The sequence below is a fragment of the Dasypus novemcinctus genome, chromosome 13 (genome assembly GCF_030445035.2).
Source record: "Dasypus novemcinctus isolate mDasNov1 chromosome 13, mDasNov1.1.hap2, whole genome shotgun sequence".
NCBI lineage: Eukaryota > Metazoa > Chordata > Mammalia > Cingulata > Dasypodidae > Dasypus > Dasypus novemcinctus.
The window spans coordinates 33,190,612-33,215,395 of NC_080685.1; positions in this window are offsets into that span (position 1 = coordinate 33,190,612).

A 24,784-nucleotide genomic window follows, 5' to 3' on the forward strand; every position below is an offset into this window, starting at 1 on the left:
TGCACTATGACTGTGCAGTTTTGCACAAGAATTTTGTTTTTTACTAATGGCTTGTAACTAAAATGTTCCCAATGCTTTAGCACCATTTTTTTTTGTTTCAGAACTTTATATTTTACTTCGAATTTAGCAGAATTTTGAATAAGCAACAAGATTAATTTTATGTATATTTACTTAGGCTATTCGAAGCCTCAGGGAGACAGACTGGTTTCTCTCATGAATTGCCACTCTTAGGAATACTGATAGTTAAGGCAGGAGATTTCTTTCTTTTTTTCCCCCAGTTCTTGGAGATAATAAAACTCCAGTGATCATTTAAACCCACGGGCTAAGAATTCCACCAGGCAGCAATTTAGTTTACACTTGGATTCATGAGAGAAAGCAGCATTACTAATACCCAGGACAGGAGACAGGGATGTTCCACCTTTTTTTCTGGACTGTAGGTGCAGAAGCTATCATCAAATAACCATAGGCAAAGACAAGGGGTGAGGTCAGGCTTGAAGCAACTATAAATGAAGGAAAGGTTAGTTTAGAATTTATACTTACAGTAATAGTTTCAGGATAAATTTACTCAGTTATAATTTCAGTTATTGTTTTTCTGCTGTTTTATAATATAAATGCATTTATAAATGATTTTAACTCTTGGTTACAGTTTTTATTAATTTTTTAAACTGTTAATTTTATAACATTTTTAAACACCTTTCATTCGACTTATAACATATTAAATGAACTTAATTATTACTTTAATTTTTCTTTTAAGGTAAAGGAACAAATCTCTTGCAGTTAGTTTGAAATAAAAGCTACTTTTCAGGATTTGATTTCTAGAACATTATGTTCTTTTAAAACAGATAAGACTGTTTCTTCTTCAAACACTGAGGAAATGATGAGGTTAAAACACAAGAAGCTATTTTGATAAAACAGACTTTCTTTGTATATTGATTATTCAGGAAACTTTTACTAAAAGAGACTAATGACTTGAGAGACTTTGAGAAAGAACAACATCTTTAACTTTGCATCAGTATACTACTTGATACTAAACCTTCTAAATCTTTATAGACAGACCCATTAAATCTTACTCAATTTTAATCATAAAAATTTCTCTTCCACAAACCTTCTACACTTTCAGTATTTATTCAGGTTTTGTCTCACACTCTACTCTTTCCCAATAATCAATCATTTTATCTTAGGACAAAATCATCTGTTTCCTTAACAATAAAAACATATTCCATATATTCCACATACTAAGTTAGCAGGCAATCTTCTTACAACATATAATTGCCATCAGCACTAAACAAGCTTGCTAAAATAATGAACTTTTCTTCACTTTAAATACTTAGTAGCATGTAATACCAGAAACAGTCTTTTAGAAGCAAGTTGGCAGGGGAGGCTGGCTACCAACAAGTTTTCCTGTTATAAAATAACTTTTTATTAGTAGTATTATCAATTCAGGTTTTGTTTAATAAAGACTTTTTGGAATTAGCCATTTAAATACCTTAATTTAAACAATGCTTCGTTAAACTTTTTATAATTATTTATAATTTTAAGACAAATTTTACCTTCACAGAACACATTCCCTTACTTAAAGTTACCACAATACCTTCTACAACTTGCCATATGCATTTGAGTTCCAAGAGTTTATGAAAATTAGCCATCCTATTTTAGGACAAAACACACTTTTTAGAAAAAACTTATTAAATTTCAGTCAGCATTCCCACAAACTTTTAACCTTCTTTAATATTCATCTAAGTTTTACATCCTTCATTTTATCCTGTGAAGAAAAATATTCATTTCAATTTGGTCAAGAACTATTTTTTAATGAAAAGACAGTAATTTTGTTGAGACTTAAAATTTTTTGTCATTGTAGAAATCCCATTAACATTCAAACTTATGTATCAATATAAGTGCTTATTTAATATTTGGCCATTTGAATAGAGCTCTTTTAAAAAAATCTTTATTTATTAATTTATATTACCAACCGGAGGTATCAAAATACACACTGACATTGAACAAACAGACAAACATAAAACAATTACAACACATTAGCAGAAACATAGTTTACAATTGACTCATAATTTTTCACAAATTACACAGAACAGAAATACAAAAAGACAAACAATTAAGACAGACGAAGAGATAAACCAGACAACCTGAACCGTGGTCAAGAGTGATGCCTCCCTCTGACCGGTGAGTGGGATCTATTTGCTGCGTCCAGCAGATCCACTTCCCCACAATCCACAAACTCTGCAGAGATTTTTCAGAAAACAGACTCACCTAGGGATGTCCTGTTTTCCGATCCTGGGCCCAGGAACTCCTGATGCTCTCTAGATAGAATTTAGGTGGAGACAAGTTCCAGGGCCGGGCGGTGTCCGAGGAGGAGGTACGTCTCTCCGAGGCCTTCCCCTAGACCATCGGCCCATCCCTGGAACCTATCCATCTCCCTGAGTCTGAGGAGATCAACTCTGCTGGAGTGGGGGATCTTGTCAATCAGTCTTGCTGGGGCCTCCACATGTTATAGACCGGCGATATTGACCAGACTCAGACTTTGAATAAAGTTTCATTTGAGAGCTTTATTAGCTATGTGGCAACTGCCTCATCCTACGCAGAGGAGAGAGCAGCCCTGAGTCTCAGGGAAGGGGTGGTTTTATAGCTTTTTAGGAAGGGGACATCTACTAGTAAGCGAGCAAGCAAGCAGGCACAGAAGCGGAACTCTGTGGTTAGCTGAAGATAGCATATCTATTTTTTTCTTTTTAAAAGCCCTTTCTTGTGAGCAGCACCATGTTTTTTATTGGCACTTTTCTTGGGAGCAGCTCTAAGTTATTTATTGGCACTCTTCTTGGAGGCAGCCCTAAGTTATTTATTGGCACTCTTTGTGGAGGTACCCCTAAGTTATTTATTTATCTGAAGGCACTTGCAATTCCTATTTTCTAATGTAGTTCTATTCCTATTTTCCCAATGTGGCCTTACCGTTACAGGATGTTTCCTGGTGTGTGGAGAAGACAGGTTAGGTGCATGGGTGGAGGAAAGGTTGGGTAGAAGCTCTGTGTTGTGCTCTTTTCCCAGACCACTCTGCTCTGGTAACAGAGATGAGTCACCAGCCCAATCTTGAGGATTTGCCACAGAGCAGGAGAGCAGTCCCAGAGCTGGACTGAGGAGAGGAGACAGCTGCAGGTGCAGGCTGATGGTCAGCTGGCCTTTGAGGGCCCTTTCTTCCTTTCTTCCTCCTCTACTCCAATTGACTATTTGTTGGTTTTTATAAAAATTATTGATTAATCTTTTATTTAAAAAGATAGAACTGAAAATTTAGGAAATAACAGGAGGATGGGTAACTTCATTAGATCATTACGGTGAGTGTACAAATACTGAAAACCTTAGGCATTATTTAGAAAAATTTTACAATTTGACATGTTTATGAAAGGGATATTTAGAGTAGAAAATGGTATATTCAGGGCCTTCAAAGAAGTTTCTCTCCATAAAAGGATTGTGAAATCTGGCTAACTTTTTAGAGAACTTTCTCAGAATTCTGGAAAGTAATTGAAGGCTTACAACAAACTGAACATTTATTCAAGAAAAATGGCAGAATCTTAACAAACAGGGAGCTTTATTTGTGATGTTTCAAGGTGCCATTCCCTGCTCTCCAGCTCCACTGAAGCTATGAATAATAGCATACAATCATGTGAAAATCCCTCTAGCTGCCACCAATGGGAGCAGAACAGGGTTGGGGCTCTTTGAAAGGCTCCTATCCAATAAACTGTTAATATTTTACCTGTTTGAGTTTCACTGCCTGTATTGTGATCTGACTAACTGTGAAAAGCCATTTGGGGTTGGGGTAGGGAGACTTACAGGGAATTAACTTCCTTGCTGCCAAAGGCAGTGGATAACAGTTGATGCAAACAATAGATTCACCAAAATGCTGAAAAGGGAAGGTTGGGGAGAGAAATGGTCATAGGTGCTTTGAAAAGCTCTGATACATCCCTGAGAATCTAGAAGGCCTTGTTCATGCATGGGTCTGTGCACATGCTCAGGAAAGGCCTGAGTAGACCCTACATTTCACCTCCTGCTGTCCTTAAGGCTCTATACAAGTAGGAAGTGAAGGTGTAGGCAGAGTTAAAACAGCCAGACTGAATGCTGAAGACATGTCCCAACATGCACACAGAGCCACTCAGCAAAGGCTGAGAGACTTATTTGTTCCAGGCATGTGCAAAAAGTAATCTAACCCTGTCCAAAGAAAGGTGCGGTCTTTGCTTTTGGCTTCTGAGGGATCATCTCTAAGCCCTTGAAATGTCATGTTTGATAGGAATGTCAAACACTCCCATCAAGCTCACAGGTTGTTTGCCTGGGGTCCTTGGGTCACTGGACAGTCTAACAGTATGATTTAGGGTGAGGCCTAGAACTAGCCAGAAAGACCAACAATTTGGTCTTTAGGTCATTTAGGAGGCTTTAGGTCATTTTGTTTGACTTGACCTCAGAGGGGCTAGAGACTGATCAGCCACAGGGGCAACCAGTCATGCCTGCTTGATGGAATCCCAGTAAAAACTGTGAATGCCAAGGCTCAGCTGAGCTTTCCTTGTTGGTAATAAATTTATGTGTACTGTCTTACAATGATGTTAGGGAAATAAAGTTGTCTTGACTCCAGGGGGAGAGAATGACTGGGAGATCTGTGTTGAGAATTTTTCCTAGACTCTGCCCTATTCCTTGTTTCCTTTGCATATTTTTAAACTATATCCTTTCCCTGTAATAATCTGTAATAATGAGTATAAGCATTTTCAGTGAGCTCTGTGAGACTTTCCAGCAAATTATCAAAACTGAGGATGATTTTGGAACCCCTTGAACTTGTAATTGGGGTGAGAGGTGAGGTGGTCTTATGGACTCTATTCCTTTTAATTCATTGTTAGCTAAACTAGTGCAGTCAGTGTCAGAGGTGAGAGTGATCTTGGGAATTGTGTGTCCTCTTTGTAGTTGACTAAACCATGTTTAAGGAAATCACTGCCCAATTATTAGACGAATACTAAGCTAACTGAGCAGACACTTCAGTGGCTACACACAACAAAGAATACAAACTTACAGAATTAGTTCAGAAAGTCACTGAATAAACAAACAATAAAAACCACAACAATCACCAACCAAATAAACCCTAGGGAGGGAGAGAATCTGATTCTTAGAGTTGCCACTTTAGATTATTTTAAATATCCAGTTTTCAACAAAAAAGTACAAGACATGCAAAGAAACATGAATGTATGATCCATACACAACCAAAACAAAAACAAAACTATGAAAAGAAAATTTTTCCCGGGAAGCCAAGATGCTGGATTTTTTAGACAAAGACTTTATATCAGCTGCTTTAAATATATTCAAATATTTAAGATAAACCATGTCTGAAGAACTAAAGGAAAATATGAGGGCAATGTCTCATCAAATCAAGAATATCAACAAAGATAAAGAATTATAAGAAAAAAACCAAAAGGAACCTCTGGCGTTGAAAAATATGATAACAGAAGTAAAAAGTGCACTAGAGGGCTCAACAGCAGATTTGAACAGGCAAAAATAGAATCAGTGAACTTCAAGATATGTCAGTTGAGACTATCCAGTCTGAGAAATAGAAAGAATATAGAATAAAAAACCAAATTTTAAGTAACCTAACTGAAAACACAGACAAAGAATTCAAATAGACATTTCTACAAAGAAGATATACAAATGGCAGTCAACACATGAAAAGATGGCCAACATCATTATTTATTAGGGAAATGCAAATCAAAACCACAATGAGATACTACTGCAAACCCACTAGGATGGTTGTATTTAAAAAGACAGGCAACATGTTTTGGCAAGGATATGGAGAAATCAGAACCCCATGTATTGAATATAAAATGGTGCAGCCACATTGAAAACAGTTTGGTGTTTCCATAGGGGTGACCACAGAGAGTTGCCATATTACCCAACAATTCCCTTCCTAGGTATATACTCAAGAGAATTGAAAACATATGTGCACACAAATTTTGGTGTTATTCATAATAGCCTCCAAATGGAAACAATCCCATGGAAAAATTTAAAAAGGCGATCTTAGAAAACTTTATCAACTCAGCAGAAGGCAGAAACAAAAGAAGCAAAAATAAGTATAGGAAACAGAAACTATAAAATAAGGTGTTAGAAATAAGTCCAATAATATCAGAAATCCCAACAAATATAAAGATACTAAACTCACCAATTAAAGGGAAGGGATTATCCAATTATATTAAATGACAATGAAACAAAATAAATAATACAAAAGAATATGTAAAATGAAATCATGGAAAAAAGATACATGTGATTGTTAAAAGAAATAGAAAGTTATAGTGGTAATATTAATACCTAAAAATAGAATTTAGGTTTAAAATATTTAATAATAAAATAACTTAATCCAATAAATACAGCAAACATGAACTTTTCTATACTTAATACTGATATTTTGAACTACATAAAGAAATTTGATAGAATTAAAAAGAAAACTTGAACAATCTATTATAGCATTAGGAGAGTTCATCAAATGTTTATAGTAAACTAATAAGTGAAGGAAAATAATTTAGAAGATTTAATAATAACATCAATAGAGTTGAATTAATGGATATAGACACATATCCACAACAAAATGTAATATAATAAAACTGAATGTTAAGAACAATTAACCACATTCTAGATTTTCGAGGAAGTCTAACTTTTTTTCAAAGCATAGAAAATATACAGACCATGTCTTTTGACTATGACAGCATTAAATTAGAATTTGGCCAAAAAAAAAAAAAAATTAAAAACAACAAAAAACCCTGTATATTTGAAAACTTTGAATATACTAAAAAAATTCCTAGGTTAAACAGAAATTAAAATGGAAAAGCATATTTACAACTGAATGGCAGTTTCAGGTATGACTGAGAAGACACTGACTAAGAAATTTGTAGCTGGAAATGCTTTTTTGAAAAACTGGTTGGTAAACATAGGTGGCTCAATCATTTGGGTGCATAGTTACCACATGGGACGTCCTGGGTTTGGGTCCCAGTCCCTCTTAAAAGAAGACAAGAAGATGCTTCCCCCACTGAAGACTAGCTAGATACCTCCCCTGCCACAACAAGCAGATGCCACAAGCCAGCAGATGCAGCAACCTGAGGGGAGCAGATGTGGCTTGGGCCACTGGGCATTCCCCTTTCTTGTGGGAGGCCCCAGGTTCCATTCCTGGTTCCTCCTGGAGAAGGTGAGCAGACAGTGATCAGAAAGACAAGAGAACCATCTGGGGGAGAGGTGCATAAGTAAAGAAAAGAAAAGAAATCTTTACAAAAAAAAACCAAGAAATTTTGAAAATAAATGAATTAAACATTCCACTCATGAAGCTAGATAAAATACTGAGTAAATCTAAAGAAAGGTAATGAACAGGGGAAAAGAGGACAGAAATTAGTGAAACAGAAATCAAGAAACATTGAGACAATCAACAAAACCAAAACATTCTGTGGGAAAAGAAAATGGCAACAGACAATCCCATACTTTATACGATGAAGAAGGTAAAAGGAGAAAGGCACAAAAACAACCTTAGAAAAGAAGGGAGGAAAGTGTGCACAGCAGAGGTATTAAAAAATAAAGGGGTTGTTATGAACAACTTCATGCCAAAATGCAAAATACATAACATAGATCTGTAGAAAAACACTATTTATGAGCATCAACTTGAGAAATAAACTAATAGTCATTAAGGATACAGAATATCATCATTAGTAAAAAATCAGCACACTCCTCTCCCCTTCTCAAAAAGAAGACATTTGGCTTGATGATTTGACAGCTGAGTTTGAGCAAAATTATAAATAATAAACAACCCCTATCTACAAACTGTTTAGAAGAAAGGAAAAAAGAGGCTAATCTACTTTAGTTATAGAGAGAGGTATAAAGTTGATACTAAAATAAGACAAGTATAGACTAGAAAAGAAAATCATAAATGAATTACACTTATTAATATAGGTGCAAAAAGTATAAATGACATTTTGAAAATATTTTTTTATGAGAGCAATTTTTGTTTTACAGAGCAGTCGTGCAGAAAATACGGAGTTCCCATAAACCGCCCATTTACACGCACAGTTTTCCAATTATTAATACTTTGTATTAGTGTGGTACCTTTGTTACAATTGATTAAATAATATTTTTATAACTGTACTATTAATTATAGTACATATTTTATATTGGGGATAACTTGCGCATTATTGTTTTTTTAAAAAAATTCTATTAACTTATATACAACCTAAAATTTCCCCTTTTAAACCTATTCAAATATATAATCCAGTGGTGCAAATTATGTTCAAAATGTTTTCCTACAATCAGAACAATCCATTATCAAAATTTTCTATCACTCAAAAAGAAACTCTGTACCAATTAAGAATTAACTCTCCATTCCCAGTTTCCGCCCTGTCCCTTGGTAAACTGTGATCTGTTTCCTGACTCTATGAATTATTTCTTATCAGTGAGTTCATGCATTATTTGTCCTTAATTTTTTTTCTTAGAGAAGATGTGGGTTTGCAGAGCAATCATGCATAAAATACAGGATTCCCATACATCACTCTACCACCAATAACTTGCATTGGTGTGGACCATTTGTTTTAATTGATGATAGCACTTTCTAAATAATTGTACTATTTTTTAATAGTAGTTGCCTTTGTTACAATTGATAAAAGATCATCAAAATAGTACTATTAACTATTGTCCATAGTTTACACTAGATGTATTTTTCCCATATACCACCCTATTATTATATCTTATATTAGTGTTACACATTTGGTATAATTTATGAAAGAATATTCTTATATTACACTCTTAACTATATAGTCCACCATTTACAATGGGGTTCACTGTGTTGTACAGTCCTATGCTTAATCTTTTAATTTTTAGTCTGGTAACATTTACAACTTAAAGTTTCCCTTTTCAACCACACTCACTTATATAATTCAGTGTTAAATTAAACCCTCAATGATGTGCTGTCATTACCATCATCCATTTTCAAAATTTTAAATTATTTTTTCTTAATTTTTATTGAAACTTTACTTCAAATGCACAAAAGTAATAGAACAGAAAAAGGCAGCTCGACAAGTTATGGAAACATAATTCATAAAAAGTTCTTTTTCAGGCACTTTTATCTCATCTTATTCTAACCACTAACTCAGTTATTCTGCTAGAGTTCAGAAAGATACACAGATGAATGCAGATAAGTTAAATGACATAGTCAAGGTCTCCTCATAAATGAAAAAAATAAAGGAGAAAATTGCTTACTCATATTCATATCTCAAAACCTAACTCTGTATATATATATTTACCTTTAGAATTAATATAGTACCAAAACTTTATAATCCATCTAAATAGAAATTCTGTACAAATTAAGATCCACTCCCCATTCTTTAATAACACTCTATCCATTGGTAAACTATATTCTAGATTCCAAATCTGCGGTCACCCCTCGGGCTGAAGTGTGGTTTGCTGACCTGGCAGGGGAGCAGCCACGGTAGGCCTAGTTCCGCTGCCCCCATGATGGGGTGGCTGGTCGGACTCACCGCCACCCCTGAAGGGAGCTCGGCATGGGCGCAGAGTGCCCTCGGGTCTCCCCTTCTCGGCAGCCATGCTTCCGCGGCCGCCCCTCCTCCCGGGTGGCGCCACACGATGCCTGTGGGGCAGTACCCTTCTTCTTCTTTCTCCCTGCGCAGGCGCAGGGCGGAAAATTCCAGTCTGCCCTTTTCCCCTCCCCCGACAGCAGCAACAGCCAGGCGTGGGCGGAAATATCCAGTCTGTCCTTTTTCCCTCCCCCGACAGCAGCAACGGCCAGGCATGGGCGGGAAACTCAAGTCTGCCCTCCACCCCAGCAACAGCAGCCACCAATCCCTAAACCCTGCCCCTTCCCCCAGCAATAGCGACAGCCAATCCCTAATCACCACCCCTCCCCCGTCCAGTACCGCCCACTGACCTTTCGCCGGCAACCAATCAGAACAGGGTGTGGCTTCGACCAATCAGCCTTCCCCAGCCCCTATAAAACTGTTGCCTCTCCCTCAATAAAGGGGACTTGCGTGTTTACCTTGTCTCCGCGGTAGTTCTTTTGCCGTGCGCCCTCCAGTCCTGAGAGCCCCCGACAAGGGCCTGGCCTCCCTTGTCCCCAGTTCGTCGCCTGCTTCTCCAGGCGACCCCTTCATCGCCTGCTTCTCCAGCCGACCCCTTCGTCGCCGGCTTCGCCGGGCGACCCCGTCAGCCGAACCGCGCAACCCCTTGTGAGACCGATCCCTCGTCTGCTGCCGGACCGACCCCTCGTCTCAAGCGGGACCGACCCCTCGTCCAGAGCTGGACCGACCCCTCGTCCGCAGCCAGACCCCACCTCTACCGACCGAGCAAGCCGCCGCACAAATCTATGAGTTTGATTAGCATAATTAGTTGATAACAGTGAGATAAATACAATATTTGTCCTTTTGTGTCTGGCTTATTTCACTCAACATAATGTCCTTGAGGCTCAGCCTGTTGTTGTATATACCAGAACTTCAACCCTTTTTAATGCTGCTTAATATTGTGTTGTATGCATATACCACATTTTTTAAGGTCACTCATCAGTTGATGATCAATGACACTTTGAACATTGGTGTGCAAATATATTTGATTCCCTGCTTTTAATTATTTTGGGTATATACCTAGGAGCAGGATTATCAGGTCATATGATAATGCTATACATAATATTCTGAGGAACTGCTAAATTCTTTCGATAGCAACTGCATTACTATGCATTACCCACCAAAATGTGCACACATTCCTGTTTCTCCACATTCTTTCCAACAATTGTTAACTTTCTTTTAAAAAGGGAGGAGCACTGGTGTGGGTGTCATTGATGAGTGTTGCATGGGTTGGAGGGAGTTCTCCAGGGCATGCATATAGGGTATACAGATATGTTGAGATATTCATTGGGTATTGTCATAGTGGGTAGAGTTACACATGACACATGAGGGAGGGCTGAGTTCCCATCATGGGGAGCTCTACCCCTTTCCCAATGGAACAGCAACAATCCCCCAAGTGCAAGGGCAAAGATCAGTGAAGAAGGATGGTCCAATGATGAGCCCTTGATACTGATGACTATACTTATGAGCCTGTGTGCTTGAAATTTCAACTTGGCCTAGAGCCACAGGGTGCCTAAGAGTTACCTCCTGAGATCCTCCATGTTGCTCAAGTGTGGCCACTCTCTAAGCCAAACTCAGCATGTAAATGCATTACCTTCCTGCCAGCGTGGAACATGACTACTGGGGATGAGCCTCCCTGGTGCTGAGGGATTACACCCAATCACCAGCTGGTGACGCAACTAAAAAAAGACCTTGAATAAAAGGGAGAAGAGGTAAAGACAATGAGTTCACATGGCTAAGAGACCAATATGAGTCAGGAGGTCATCAGAGGGGTCATGTTCATGCATGACTATCCCAGCAGTATCCCAGAGACAGCCAAAGTAGCTACAACCCAAAGTTGTAGTGCTCATGAGGGCTACGGAGACACCCAAGTACTATGGTCATGGCAGATGGCTCTAGAGTTCAGTGCCTTGCCAGTGGGCCCTGCTTTGAAATTTGTGTTCCTCAGTGTGATGGAGGTGGACTCAGATGTGACCTCTCTACACATGCCTCTTCTGTCACTTTTATTGAACCTGTGGTTGGCACTGGGGTTGGTGTATTCTCAAGAGACTTGAATCTCTCAACTGTCCATGTGCCAGGTGGGTCCTGAGCTGCAGCAGAGTTGCAACACCTATTGTCCAGTTTGTTGGACTTACCCAAGTCAGCTAACAAGGAGGTGAGGATGGTCAACCACCACACCAGGGAACCAGGAGAGTCTACAAGTGCAAGCAGGGGAATTGTCTCCATCAGCAATGTGGAATCTAAACCCCTTCTCGATTTCGAGATGGAGTGGACATCACCATCCCATGGTCTGCAGTATGCAGGAATAAAATATGGATTAGAGTGAACCTACTGGAATTCTACTATAGAATTATTGTGACCCTAACAATGGAAGAAAATGTATCATTGATGTGGAGTAAGTGGTCAAGGGAGTTGTTGAGGACAGGGAGAGGTGTGATATGGGGGCATTTCTGGAACTTGAAGTTGTCCTGAATGATATTGCAGGGACAGATGCAGGACATTATATATCCTGCCATAACCCACTGAATGGACTGGGGGAGAATTTAAACTACAGTGTAAACTATAATCCATGCAGTGTAGCAGTGCTGCAAAATGTATTCATGAAATGCGATGAATGTGCCACACTGAAGAAGGAGGTTGACTGTGTGGGAGGAGTGGGGGTGGGGTGGGGAGGGGGGTATATGGAAACCTCTCATATTTTTTAATGTAACATTTTGTGGATCTATGTGGTTAAGAAAGGCAATAAAAATAGTAACTATTCTAGTGGTTTTGAAAGTGTATCTCATTGTGGTTTCCATTTGCACTGCCCTAATGGATAATGATGTTGAGAATCTTTACATGTGCTTTTTTGGTTATTTATATATGTTTTGAGAAATGTCTATTCATGTCTTCTGCCCATACTTTAATTGGGTTGCTTGTCTTTTGGTTGCTGAAAATATTCTTGATATTAAACCCTTCTTGCATATGTGATTCCCAAATATTTTCTCCTATTCAGTAGATTATCATTTTTTAAAAGATTTATTTACTTATTGGGAAGTACTGGGGATTGAACATGGGACCTTGTACATGGAAAGAGGGTGCTCAAACCCTGAGCTGCACCCGCTCTCTTCCATGGATTTTCTTTTAAAATTTATTATGTTACCATTATACAACCTAACACTTCCACTTTTAGAAACATTTATATATATATTTCAGTGCTGTTAAACATTCACAGTTTTGGACTACCATCAACATCATCCATTATTAAAATATTTCCATTGCCCCAAATAGCAACTCTGTATATTTTAAGCCTTAAGTTCCCATTCCCTATCCCTACCCCATCCACTGCTAACCTATATTCTAGATTCTGACTGTATGTGTTTGCTTAGTGTAATTATTCCATATAAATTAGATCATATTATATTTTCCCTTTTTTGTCTGGCTTATTTCCCTGCACAAGGTGTCTTCAAGGTTTATCCATGTTGTTACATGTATTAGAACTTCACTCCTTTTTAATGCTGAATAATGTTCCATTGTATGTAAATACCACATTTTGTTTATCCATTCATTGGGTATATACCTGGAAATTAAATCTTTACTGGATATATGGTTTACAAATAGTTTCTTTCTTTGTTTAATTGGTTGTTTTACTTTCATAATAAAGTCCCTTGAGTCATAAAAGTTTTCAGTTTTGATGAGATTCAATTCATCTATTTTTTATTTTGTTGCTTGTGCTTTGCATGTAAATTTAAGAAACCACTGCTTACACTTCTGTTAGTGTCTGAAGATGCTTCCCTGTAGTTCCTTCTATGAGTTGGATATTTCAGGCTCTTATATGTAGGTCTTTGACTCATTTTGAGTGGTTGTTGTATAGGGTGTTGTGATGGTGAAGTTCTAGTTCACGTGTCTTCATGGTAAGGTTATGGTGTCCATTTGTTTGGTCAAACAAGCACTAGTCTCATTGTTACTGTGAAGATATTTCATGGATATGAATCATCAGTAAGTGGATTGCATCTATGGCTATATATATCTACAGCCAACTGAGGAGTTTGCATTCAACAATGATAGAAGTCTCATCTAATCAGTTGAAGTCTTTAAAAGGAAAAGTGATGATTTCAGCAGTCAGAAGAGAGAATTCCTGTCTCTCTTTCTGCCAGGCTGTTTCTCCTGGGGAATTCATTGAAAACTTACATCAGTGTTCCCAGCTTGCAACCTCCCCTATGGAATTTCGACTAGCCCATTTCCATAGTCACATGAGAAAAATCTTATAAAATATCATAAAATTTAAAGTATATATATGTGAATATCTCCTGTTAGTTCCATTTCCATAGAAAAACCAGACTTATACAGTCCTTTTTTTTTGCAAATGGAGGTGTGGTTTTCCCAGCATCATTTGTGGGAGACACTGTTCTTTCTCAATTGATTGGTCTTTGTCACCTTGTCAAAATTAAGTTGGACATAAATGTGAGGGTTGATTTCTGTCTTATCAATTAGATTCCAATAATTTATATATCTGTCCTTATGCCATTACCATGCTGTTTTGATTACTGTGGCTTTGTAATAAGTTTGAAGATTAGGAATTGTGAGTTTTCCAGCATCATTGTTCTTTTTCAGATGGTTTTGAGCTCTTCCATATAAATTTGAGGATTGGCCTTTCCATTTTTGCAAAGCAGGTTGTTAGTTTTTTTTTAAAGATTTATTTCATTTATTTATTTCTCCCCATCCCCTAGTCATTTGCATTTGCTGTGTCTATTTTTTATGTGCTGGTCTTCTTTTTGGGGGTATCAGGAGCCAAACCTGGGACCTCCCACATGGGAAGGTGGTGCCTAATTGCTTGAGGCACCTCACCAGTCCTGGTTGTTGAAATTTTGATTGGGATTGCATAGAATCTATAAATTGCTTTGGGTAGGATTGACATCTTAACAATACTTGCAATTCCCATCCATAAACATGGAATGTCCTTCCATTTAGTTTAGCAATGTTTTTTTTTTTTTTTTAGTTTTCTGTACAAGTCCTTTACATATGTGATTAGATTTATTCTTAGATATTTGATTCTTTTAGTTATTTAAATGGAGTTTTTTCTTGATTTCTTTTTCTGATGGCTCATTTTTTGTGTAGTGTTTCTACAAGCACACCACTTTGCAGAATTCATTTATTAGCTGTAGTAGGATTATTGTAGGTTTTTCAGGATTTTCTGTATGTAGAATCTTGTTATCTGCAAATAGGGAAAGTTTTACTTCTTCCTTCCTAATTTGAATGCCGTTTATTTCTTTTTCCTCCCTAATTGCTCTGGCTAGAACTTCCAGGACAATATGTTAAATAACAGTAGTGACATTGGAATTGTTGTCTTGTTACTGATCTTAGAGGGAAAGCTTTCACTCTTTCACCATTGAGTATGCTAGCTGTGAGTTTTTCATATATGCCATTTATCATATTGAGGAATTTTCTTTCTATTACTTGTGTTCTAAATTTTTTTTCTTTATCAAGAAGTGGTGCTGGATTCTGTCAAATGCCTTTTCTACATCAAGTGAGATTATCATGTGGTTTTTCTTCATTCTGCTTGTGTGGTATATTATATTAATTGATTTACTTATGTCAAACCACATTTGCATAACTGGGATAAATCCCACTTGATCATGGTGTATAATTGTTTTAAGGTACTGTTGGATCCAATTAACTAATATTTGGTGAGGATTTTTACATCTATGCCAATGAGATATTGGTCTATAATTTTCTTTTCTTGTGGTATCATTTTCTAGCTTTGGTATTAGGGTGATATTGACTTCCTAGAATGAATTAGGGAATATTACCTCCTCTTCAATTTTTTGGAAGTATTTGAACAAGATTGGTATTAATTTTTCTTGGGATTTTGGTAGAATTCACCTGTGAATCCATCTGGTCCTGGGCTTTTCTTTTTTGGGAGGTTTTTGATTACTGATTCCATCTCTTTACTAGTAATTGGTTTGTTGACATAGGTCCTGTTGATCAGTGTAGATATTTTGTGGTTTCTAAGTATATTTTCATTTCAGCTGGGTTATCTAATTTATTGATGTAAAACAGTCATGGTATCTACCCTCTTATTCTCCTTTTTATTTCAGTGGTTGAGTGGTAATATTCCCCCCTCCCCTTTTTAGATATTTATTTATCCCCCCCCCCATTGTTTTCTGTGTTCACTGTCTGTTCTCTGTGTCCATTTGCTGTGTATTCTTCTGTGTCTGCTTGTCTTCTCTTTAGGTTTCTGGGATTCTGGGACCGTTCAGAGTGGGCTCAATCTTTTGTGCCCCCTCATCTCCCTGGTCTGCTGTATCTTTTATTGTCTGTCCTCTGTGTCTTTTTTTGTCATCTCATCTTGCTGCACCAAGTCTCTGTGCAGGCCTGCATGCATGCGTGGGCCAGCAGTCTGCATGGGCCAGTATTTTGCATGGGCCAGCACTCCACATGGGCCAAGGGTACTCATGGGAAAACTCTGCTCAAGCCAGCTCACCATATGGGCCAGCCTGCCTTCATCAGGTGGCCCTGTGAATCAAACCCTAGATCTCCCATATGGTAGATGGGAGTCACATCCTCTTCCCATATCCTCCTTTTCATTTCTGATTTTTGTAATTTATATCCCCTCTCTTTTTCCTTTGTTAGTCTAGCTAAAATTTTGTCAATTTTGTTAATGTTTATAAAGAATGAAATTGTTTGTTTCTGTTCTCTATTTCATTTATGTCTTCCCTAGTCTTCTTAATTTTTTCCTTTCTGTTCATTTTGGGTTTATTTTGCTCTTCTCTTTTCAGTTGTTTCAGTTTTGACATTGGGTCTCTGGTTTGAAGTCATTCTTATTTTTTCGTGTAAGAATTTAGATCTATAAATTTGCGTCTCCGCATAGCCTTTACTATTTCCCCTAAGTTTTGGCATGTTGTATTTTCATTTTCATTTACTTTAAGATATTTCCTAATTTCTCTTGTGATTTCCTCTTTAATCCATTGGTTCTCTAAGAATATGTTCAATTTCCACACAGTGTGAGTTTTCCATTTCTGTCTTTTATTAATTTCTAGCTTTATTCTGTTGTAGTCATAGAAGATATATTGTATGATTTCAATATTTTTGTATTTATTGAGACTTGTTCTTTAATTATTATTTTTAAATTTTATTTCTCTCCCCTCCCCCCCACCCTAGTTGTCTGTTCTTTGTGTCTATTCACTGTGTGTTCTTCTGTGTCCGCTTCTATTCTTGTCAGTGGCACAGAGAATCTCTGTTTCTTTTTTATTGTGTCATCTTGCTACGTCAGCTCTCCGTGTGTGCGGTGCCACTCCTGGGCAGGCTGCACTTTTTTTTGCACTGGGCAGCTCCCCTTATGGGGTGCACTCCTTGCACGTGGGGCTCCCCTACACAGGGGACACTGCTGTGTGGCACAGCACTCCTTGCATGCATCAGCACTGTTCATGGGCCAGCTCCACACGGGTCAAGGAGGCCTTGGGTTTGAACCCTGAACCTCCCGTGTGGTAGGCAGACATTCTATCCATTGAGGTAAGTCGGCTTTCTGAGACTTGTTTTGTGACCTAAGATATGGTCTATCCTGGAGAATTATCCATGTACACTGCACACTTGAGAAGAATACTTATTCTGTTGTTGAGTGAAGTGTCCTGTTAGGCCTAATTGGTTTAAGTTTTCATTTAAGTCTTTTATTTCCTTATTGATCTTCTGACTAGATATTCTATCTGCTATTTGAAGTGGTGCATTAAATTCTACTCTTAAGAACTGGGGATTGAACTGAGGGCCTTATATATGGGAAGTGGACACTTAACCACTGAGCTACATCTGCTACCAAAACATGTATTTTTGAGGGACACAAGTCAATCCATAACAAATGTATAGATTTTTTTTTTTCAAGTTTGGGAAGTTTTCTGGCATTTTCTTCTAATGTTATTTCTCTGCTTCCCTTTCTCTCTTCTCCTTCTGGACACATTTTATGTATATGTTCTTTTGCTTGATAGTATCTCACAGATCTCTGAAGCTTTGTTCATTATCTTCATTCTTATTTCTTTCTACTTCCTAGACATATAATCTCAATTGACATACTTAAAATTCATCAGTTCTTTCCCCCCTGCACAAATCTGCTTTTGAGTCCCTCTCAGGAATTTTTCACTTTAATTTTTATAGTTATGAACTCCAGAGTTTCTGTTTTTTTATTATAATTTCTATATCTTTATTGATATTCTCTACTTGTTGACACTTTGTTTTTATATTTTTCTATATTACTTCAGACATAATTTCCTTTATTTCTTTGAATATTTTTAAAATACCTGATTTAAAGTCTTTATCTAGAAAGTCCAATGTTCTGTCTTCCTTAGAGACATTTTTTATTAATTACTTTGTTCACCCTGTTATGGAGCATACATCTTTTTATATTGTATAATTATTGTTGAAAACTGGAAACTTGGAAATAAGATTCTTCCCCCTTCTCAGGGTTTATTGCTACTGGTGTTGTTTTGCAATTCCTGTTGACTGTTGGTGTAGTGACTTTTTAAAAAAAACCTCATTTTGTTTATTTTATATTCTTTGCTTTATGTGGCCACTGGAGACTGTGCTTGGTTAGCTAAGTAGTCAAGTAATGATTGATCAGAGATTTCCTTTTATGCCTGGAACCAGAAAGTCTCCCAATCACTGCTGACACGAAATTACTTCTATTGACATCTATGCCTTAATCTTCCCTTCTTGCTTGGGCAAAGTCTTGAGGTCATATGGAGGTGAGAGCTTAGGGCCTTTTCTTAGCATGTACATGGTCCTGCGCATGTGTAGAGCTGGATACATGCATATGGCCCTCTAGGTTTCCAAGAATATGTGAGAGTTTTTCAAAGACCTATGGACATCTCATTCTGTAGCTTTTCCTTTTAGCTTTTTGTTTAGTCTATTTTTTGCATCAACTGTTATCCATGGTGTATTAGACAGCCAAAGGGATCCTGACACAAAATAACAGAAATCTGTTGGCTTTTATAAAGGCTTATTTGGGATAGAAGCTTACAGTTACCAGGCCATAAAGCATAAGTTACTTCCCTTACCAAAGTCTGTTGCCACATGTTGGAGCAAGATGACTGTTGATGTCTGCAAGGTTTGAGGCTTCCTCTTCCTCTTTAGGCCCAATGGCCCAAGCTTCTTCCAATGTCAGCTGTAGGCTGTGAGAAGTCTTGTCTTTCTCCTAGGGCTCATTTCTCTATGGGCTCACCTGCTCTGCTCTCTCCACAAGGTCATCTGTAAACTCTAGGTTGAATGGCTCATCTCTCTTCCTGGGTCCTCTGCCATGTCTAATGGAGCCTTCTCTCTTCCTCTGTGATTGCACCTGTGTGTTTACTTCCTGGGGTTCCAGCATCCAAAACTCCAACTAACTCCTCTGTCTTGTCTTTTTCTCTTTGAGTCCCTGCCTACCAATGAGGTGGGGACTTAACATTCTAGTGACATGTCCCAATCAAATCCCTAGTCATAATTTAATCAAGTGAAAGTGAAAGCTCTGAATCCAAGTCAATCCAGTCTACATACCAGTTCACAAACATAATCCAATACCTATATTTGGAATTCATAAACAATATCAAATTGCTACACATGTTCTCAGACAATCATGACATTAAACAATTGCCTTGGACAAATTACACCTAGATAAAGGACTTTCCAGTGGCAGAGCTCTACATTAGGATAAATACAGTTAGCCTTGCAAGTGGATTCTTCTAGTGAACTACCAGATAGGTCAAATAATGACAAATTGGTAGGATTGAGATTTTTTTTTTTGAGGTACTGGGGCTAGGGATTGAGCCCCAGATTTTGTACATGGAGAGCCAGCACTCAACTGAGCCACATCAGCTTCCCTGAGTGGGCATTTTCATTTGTTTGCTTGTTGTTTGTTTTTAGGAGGCACAGGGAAGCCAACCCAAGACCTCTCATATGGGAAGCTGGCATTCAACTTCTTGAGCCACATATGCTCCCAGGAATGAGCTTTTGAAAGAATTCTAGCCCTGTTCTACTCCTTCTGGTGGCTGCTAGAATGCTGTTTTCACCACAAAAGCAGGCTGTTACATTTAAAGGTTACAATGGATCTGAGAACAGGGCATGGGGACTGGGCAGGTTAAAACACTACAAAGCATTCTGTTCTTATCAAGATTCAATTGTTTGTCTTGAATAAATGCTTGGTAGGTTGTTGCAAGCCCTCACTTAATTTTCAGAGTTCTGAAAATGTTCCCTGGAAAGTTAGCTAGTTTAGTTTTCTTTTTATTAATTTTTCTTTTTTAAAATTTTTTGACTTTATTTATTTTTTAAATATTACACTAAAAAATATGAGGTCCCCATATACCCCCACCCCCCACCCTACTCTTACCCCCAACAACAATCTTCTCCATCACCATGAGACATCCACCACATTTGGTGAATACATCTCTGAGCACCGATGCACCCCATGGTCAATGGTCCACATCATAACCCACACTCTCCCACATTCCAACCAGAGGGCCATGGGAGGACATACAGTGTCTGGTAACTGTCCCTGCAGCACCACCTAGGACAACTCCAAGTCCCAAAAAGGCCCCCACATCTCATCTCTTCCTCCCATTTCCTACCCTTAGCAGCCACCATGGCCACTTTGTCCACACCAATGCCACATTTTCTTCGATTACTAATCATAATAGTTCATGAATAGAATATCAGTAAGTCCACTCCAATCCATATTCTATTCATCCATCCTGTGGACTTTAGAATGGTTGTGTCCACTCCACATCTATATCAAGAGGGGGCTTAGATTCCACATGAATGCTGGATGCAATCCTCCTGCTTTCAGTTGTAGGCACTCTTGTCCCCATGGTGTGGTGTTTGACCTTCTTCACCTCCACGTTAGCTGAGTGGGGTAAGACCAATAAACCAGAGTGTAGGAGCTGAAGTCTGTTGAGGGTCAGGGCCTGGCTATCACATGGTCAGTCCAGAGATTCAGGTCCCCTGGGTATATATTAAACCCCAGCATCAACTACAGTTCTGGTAAAAGTAACAGGAGAGGCTTGTGAACAAAGATCACATCCGAGTCTAGCTCCATCACACAGAAACACACACTCCAAAGTAGGGCCAACTGACATGGCACTAAACTCCATCTTCCATGACCATAGAACCTGTGGGTCTCTGTAGCCCTCAGAAGAACCAATACATGGGGTTGTACCTACTTTATCTGTCTCTGGGACTCTGCTCAGGTGTGCATAAGGGCAACCTCCTCTGATAACCTCCTGGCTCGTTTTGGAGACTCATAGCCATATAAACTCATTTGTCCTTTCCATTTCTCCCTTGATTCAGGTCAAAAAGCATTTTTTACTCCTGATATTATATGTAGATTGAGATATTCTGCTGGTCCAAGTTGACCTTTATTCAAGGTCATTTTCTAGTTACATCATCGGCTGGTACTTGGTAGGAATCCCTCGACACCAGGGAGGATCATCCCTGGGAGTCATGTCCCACACTGGGGGGAAGGCAACGCATTTACATGCTGAGTTTGTCTTTGAGACTGGCTACATTTGAATAACACAGAGGCTCTCAGGAGGTAACTTTTAGGCACCCTAAAGCTCTAGGCCTTGTTCTTATTTCAGGTGCACAGGCTTATAAGCATAGTCATTAGTATCAAGGGCTCATTGTTGGACCTTCCTTCTCTTTTGGTCTTTGCTGTTGCACTTAGGGGATTGCTGCTGTTCCTTTAGGGACTGTGATAGAGCTCCCCTGGCTAGGAACTAAGCACTCCCTCAGTTGTTTTTAATTGTATCCACTATGAAAATATCCAAACATTTTTATGTACCCTGGATATATGCCCTGGAGAACTCCCTGCCAACCATGTGTCCCCTGTCAATAACATCCCATACCAGTATTCCTCTGCTGCCATTGTTGAACCTCTCTGTGATCCACAACTTCCTGAAAAGTGAAGCCCAATATATTTCCAGGTTCCATTAATAGTAGAATGGAATATAGCGATGAGTTTAAAGGTTAGATATAGAATACATATTAATTTGGAAAAATTAAAGTAAAAATATATTGGGGTATCAACAAATTAAAAAATGCAAAAGCTTTGTTTTTGATATTTTGCCTTCCATCAGTGCAATAAGTGTTGCCCTGTATGCAAATTGGCAATGCAACTACTTCCATCTTTTCCTCAGTGTCTACGTCCTATCTTTTTCTTTTCTTTTTTCTAATTATTAAGCTTATCTTCACAAGAGATTTAGATCACAGTAATTCATATAGACAATATACAGTACTCCCACATATCCAACATAAAACCTTTTCCCTTCCACAGCAATAATCTTTTTACATATTCCTACCATATTTACTGAAACTGATGTACAAATATTGAGACAATAGCTTTCAAGCAAGGTAACACTTGTGTCTACGTTGTGGTTTATATTTTAGACTACATGATTTTCTAAATTTTTAGTTATCTTATGTTTTACATTATGCTTTACATTTTAGCCTATCAGCCTCTATATATTTTTGGTGTAATTTTACATGTCTTATATCCATCCTTGCGTACTCTTGTGGAACACTTATATTGCCCACACAGTTACATTAGTTCCATCTATTCAATACTTCTTTCCCCCTACCCTTAGGGCCCACAGTGACAGTCAATCTCCATTGATTGAAGGGCCATGTTCAGAGGTACTTGCAACAGTGTTGAGGGCTTGACATGCTCAGCTGCCCTAATGCACTGGGAGCCACCATTTCTCTCGAGAGATACAATTCCCTCTATTTGAGGGCATCAGTCCTCCCCAGGATGTGGGTATACCTTCATTCTCATTATGTGTGTCTCTATCCAATGATATAACCCACTTTGGCAAAATGAGCATTCACATATTCCCTAGGAGCCTGTTCTGTGTCAGATTATTCCCTTTAAGCCTCTTAAACAGGTAACCTCCCTTATTATATTTTTAAAAAATTTTTCTCAGCATTATACTCTCAAGCAAATACCTGACAATCTCCTATGTTTGTATGTTGCCCCACCCTCCCCCCAATTTCTTGGGCAATATTACCCATCCTCCCATCCCTAGCCCTCCTCAAGCCCACAAAGCCCCACCCAAAGGTAACCCTTTGCCCCCATTTTATCCCTTCCCTGTACAAATACTTGCCTCCAGCTTATCATAGATTTCACCCATGTAGGTGTCAGCTTACATCCTTCCTCTACCCCCCAATTACCTGTAGGCCTATCATCCAGTCTCTAGCTCTCTGAGGCAGCTTGGTTTACTATTTCATATCACTGAGGTCATGTAGTATTTGTCCTTCAATGCCTGGGTTGCTTCACTCAACATAAGGTTCTCAAGATTCATCCATGTTATCACGTGTGTCTGTAGTATATTTGTTCTTAAAGCCGAGTAGTATTCCATTGTCTGTATATACCACATTTTATTTATCCATTCATCTGTTGATGGGCATTTGGTTTGATTCCAACTTTTGGTGATAGTGAACAATGCTGCTATGAACATTGGTGTGCATACTTCAGTTTGTGTCCTTGTTTTCAGTTCTACTGGGTATATACCCAGCAGTGGAATTGCTGAGTCATATGGCAAATCTATGGCTAGTTTTTTGAGAAACCGCCAAACTGTCCTCCAGAATGGCTGGATCCTTCTGCATTCCCACCAGCAGTAGATGAGTGTTCCCATTCCTCCACATCCTCTCCAGCATTTGTCGTCTTCTGTTTTTTTCATAGATGCCAAAATATGAGAGTAAGATGGTATCTCATTGCAGTTTTGATTTGCATTTCTCTGATAGCTAGAGATTTGAAGCATTTTTTCATGTGCTTTTTAGCCATTTGTATTTCTTCTTTGGAGAAGTGTCTGTTTAAATCTTCTTCCCATTTTTTAAATGGGTTGTTTATCTTTTTATTTTCAAGATATAGGAGTTCTTTATAATTGCAGGCTATAAGTCTCCTATCTGATATATGGTTATCAAATATTTTCTCCCATTGTGTGGGCTCCCTTTTCACTTTCTTGACAAACTCCTTTGAGGTGCAGAAGGCTTTAATTTTGAGGAAGTCCCATTTATCTATTTGTTCTTTTGCTGCTCGTGCTTTTGGTGTGAAGTTCATGAAGCCATTTCCTATTACAAGGTCTTGTATATGCTTCCCTACACTGCTTTCTAAAGTCCTTATCGTCTTGGCTCTTATATTTAGGTCCTTGATCCATCTTGAGTTGGTTTTTGTATAAGGTGTGAGATGGTAATCCTCTTTCATTCTCTTACATATGGATATACAGTTCTCCAGGCACCATTTGTTGAATAAGCCATTCTCTCCCAGTTGAGAGGGTTTGGTGGCTTTATCAAATATTATACGACTGTATATATGAGGATCTATATCAGAACTCTCAATTCAGTTCCATTGTTCTGTGTGTCTCTCCTTGTGCCAATACCATGCTGTTTTCACTACTGTCGTTTTGAAGTCAGGTAGTGTGATTCCTCCAATTTTGTTTTTCTTTTTCAATATGTCTTTGGCTATTCGGGGTCTCTTTCCTTTCCAAATAAATTTCATAGCTAGTTTTTCTAGTTTCTTAAAGAATGCTGTATTGATTTTTATTGGGATTGCATTGAATGTGTAGATCAGTTTTGGTAGGATAGACATCTTAATAATATTTAGTCTTCCTATCCATGAACAGGGAATATTCTTCCATTTATTTAGGTCTTCTTTGATTTCCTTGATCAGTCTTGTGTAGTTCTCTGTGTATAAGTTTTATACATCTTTAGTTAAATTTATTCCTAGGTATTTGATTTTTTTAGTAACTATTTTAAATGGTATTTGTTTCTTGATTTCCTCCTGAGTTTGCTCATTATTGGTGTACAGAATTGCTACTGATTCGTATGCATTAATCTTATAACCTGTGACTTTACTAAACTCATTTATGAGTTCTAGAAGCTTTGTTGTAGACCTCTCAGGGTTTTCTAAGTATAGGATCATGTCATCTGCAAATAATGAAATTTTGACTTCTTCCTTTCCAATTTGAATGCCTTTTATATCTGAGTCTTGCCTCAGTGCTCAAGCAAGTACTTCTAAGACAATGTTAAATAGAAGAGGTGAGAGTGGGCACCCTTGTCTTGTTCCTGATCTTAGAGGGAAGGATTTTAGGATTTCACCATTGTAAACAATGTTGGCTGTGGGTTTTTCATATATACTCTTTATCATGTTCAGAAAATGT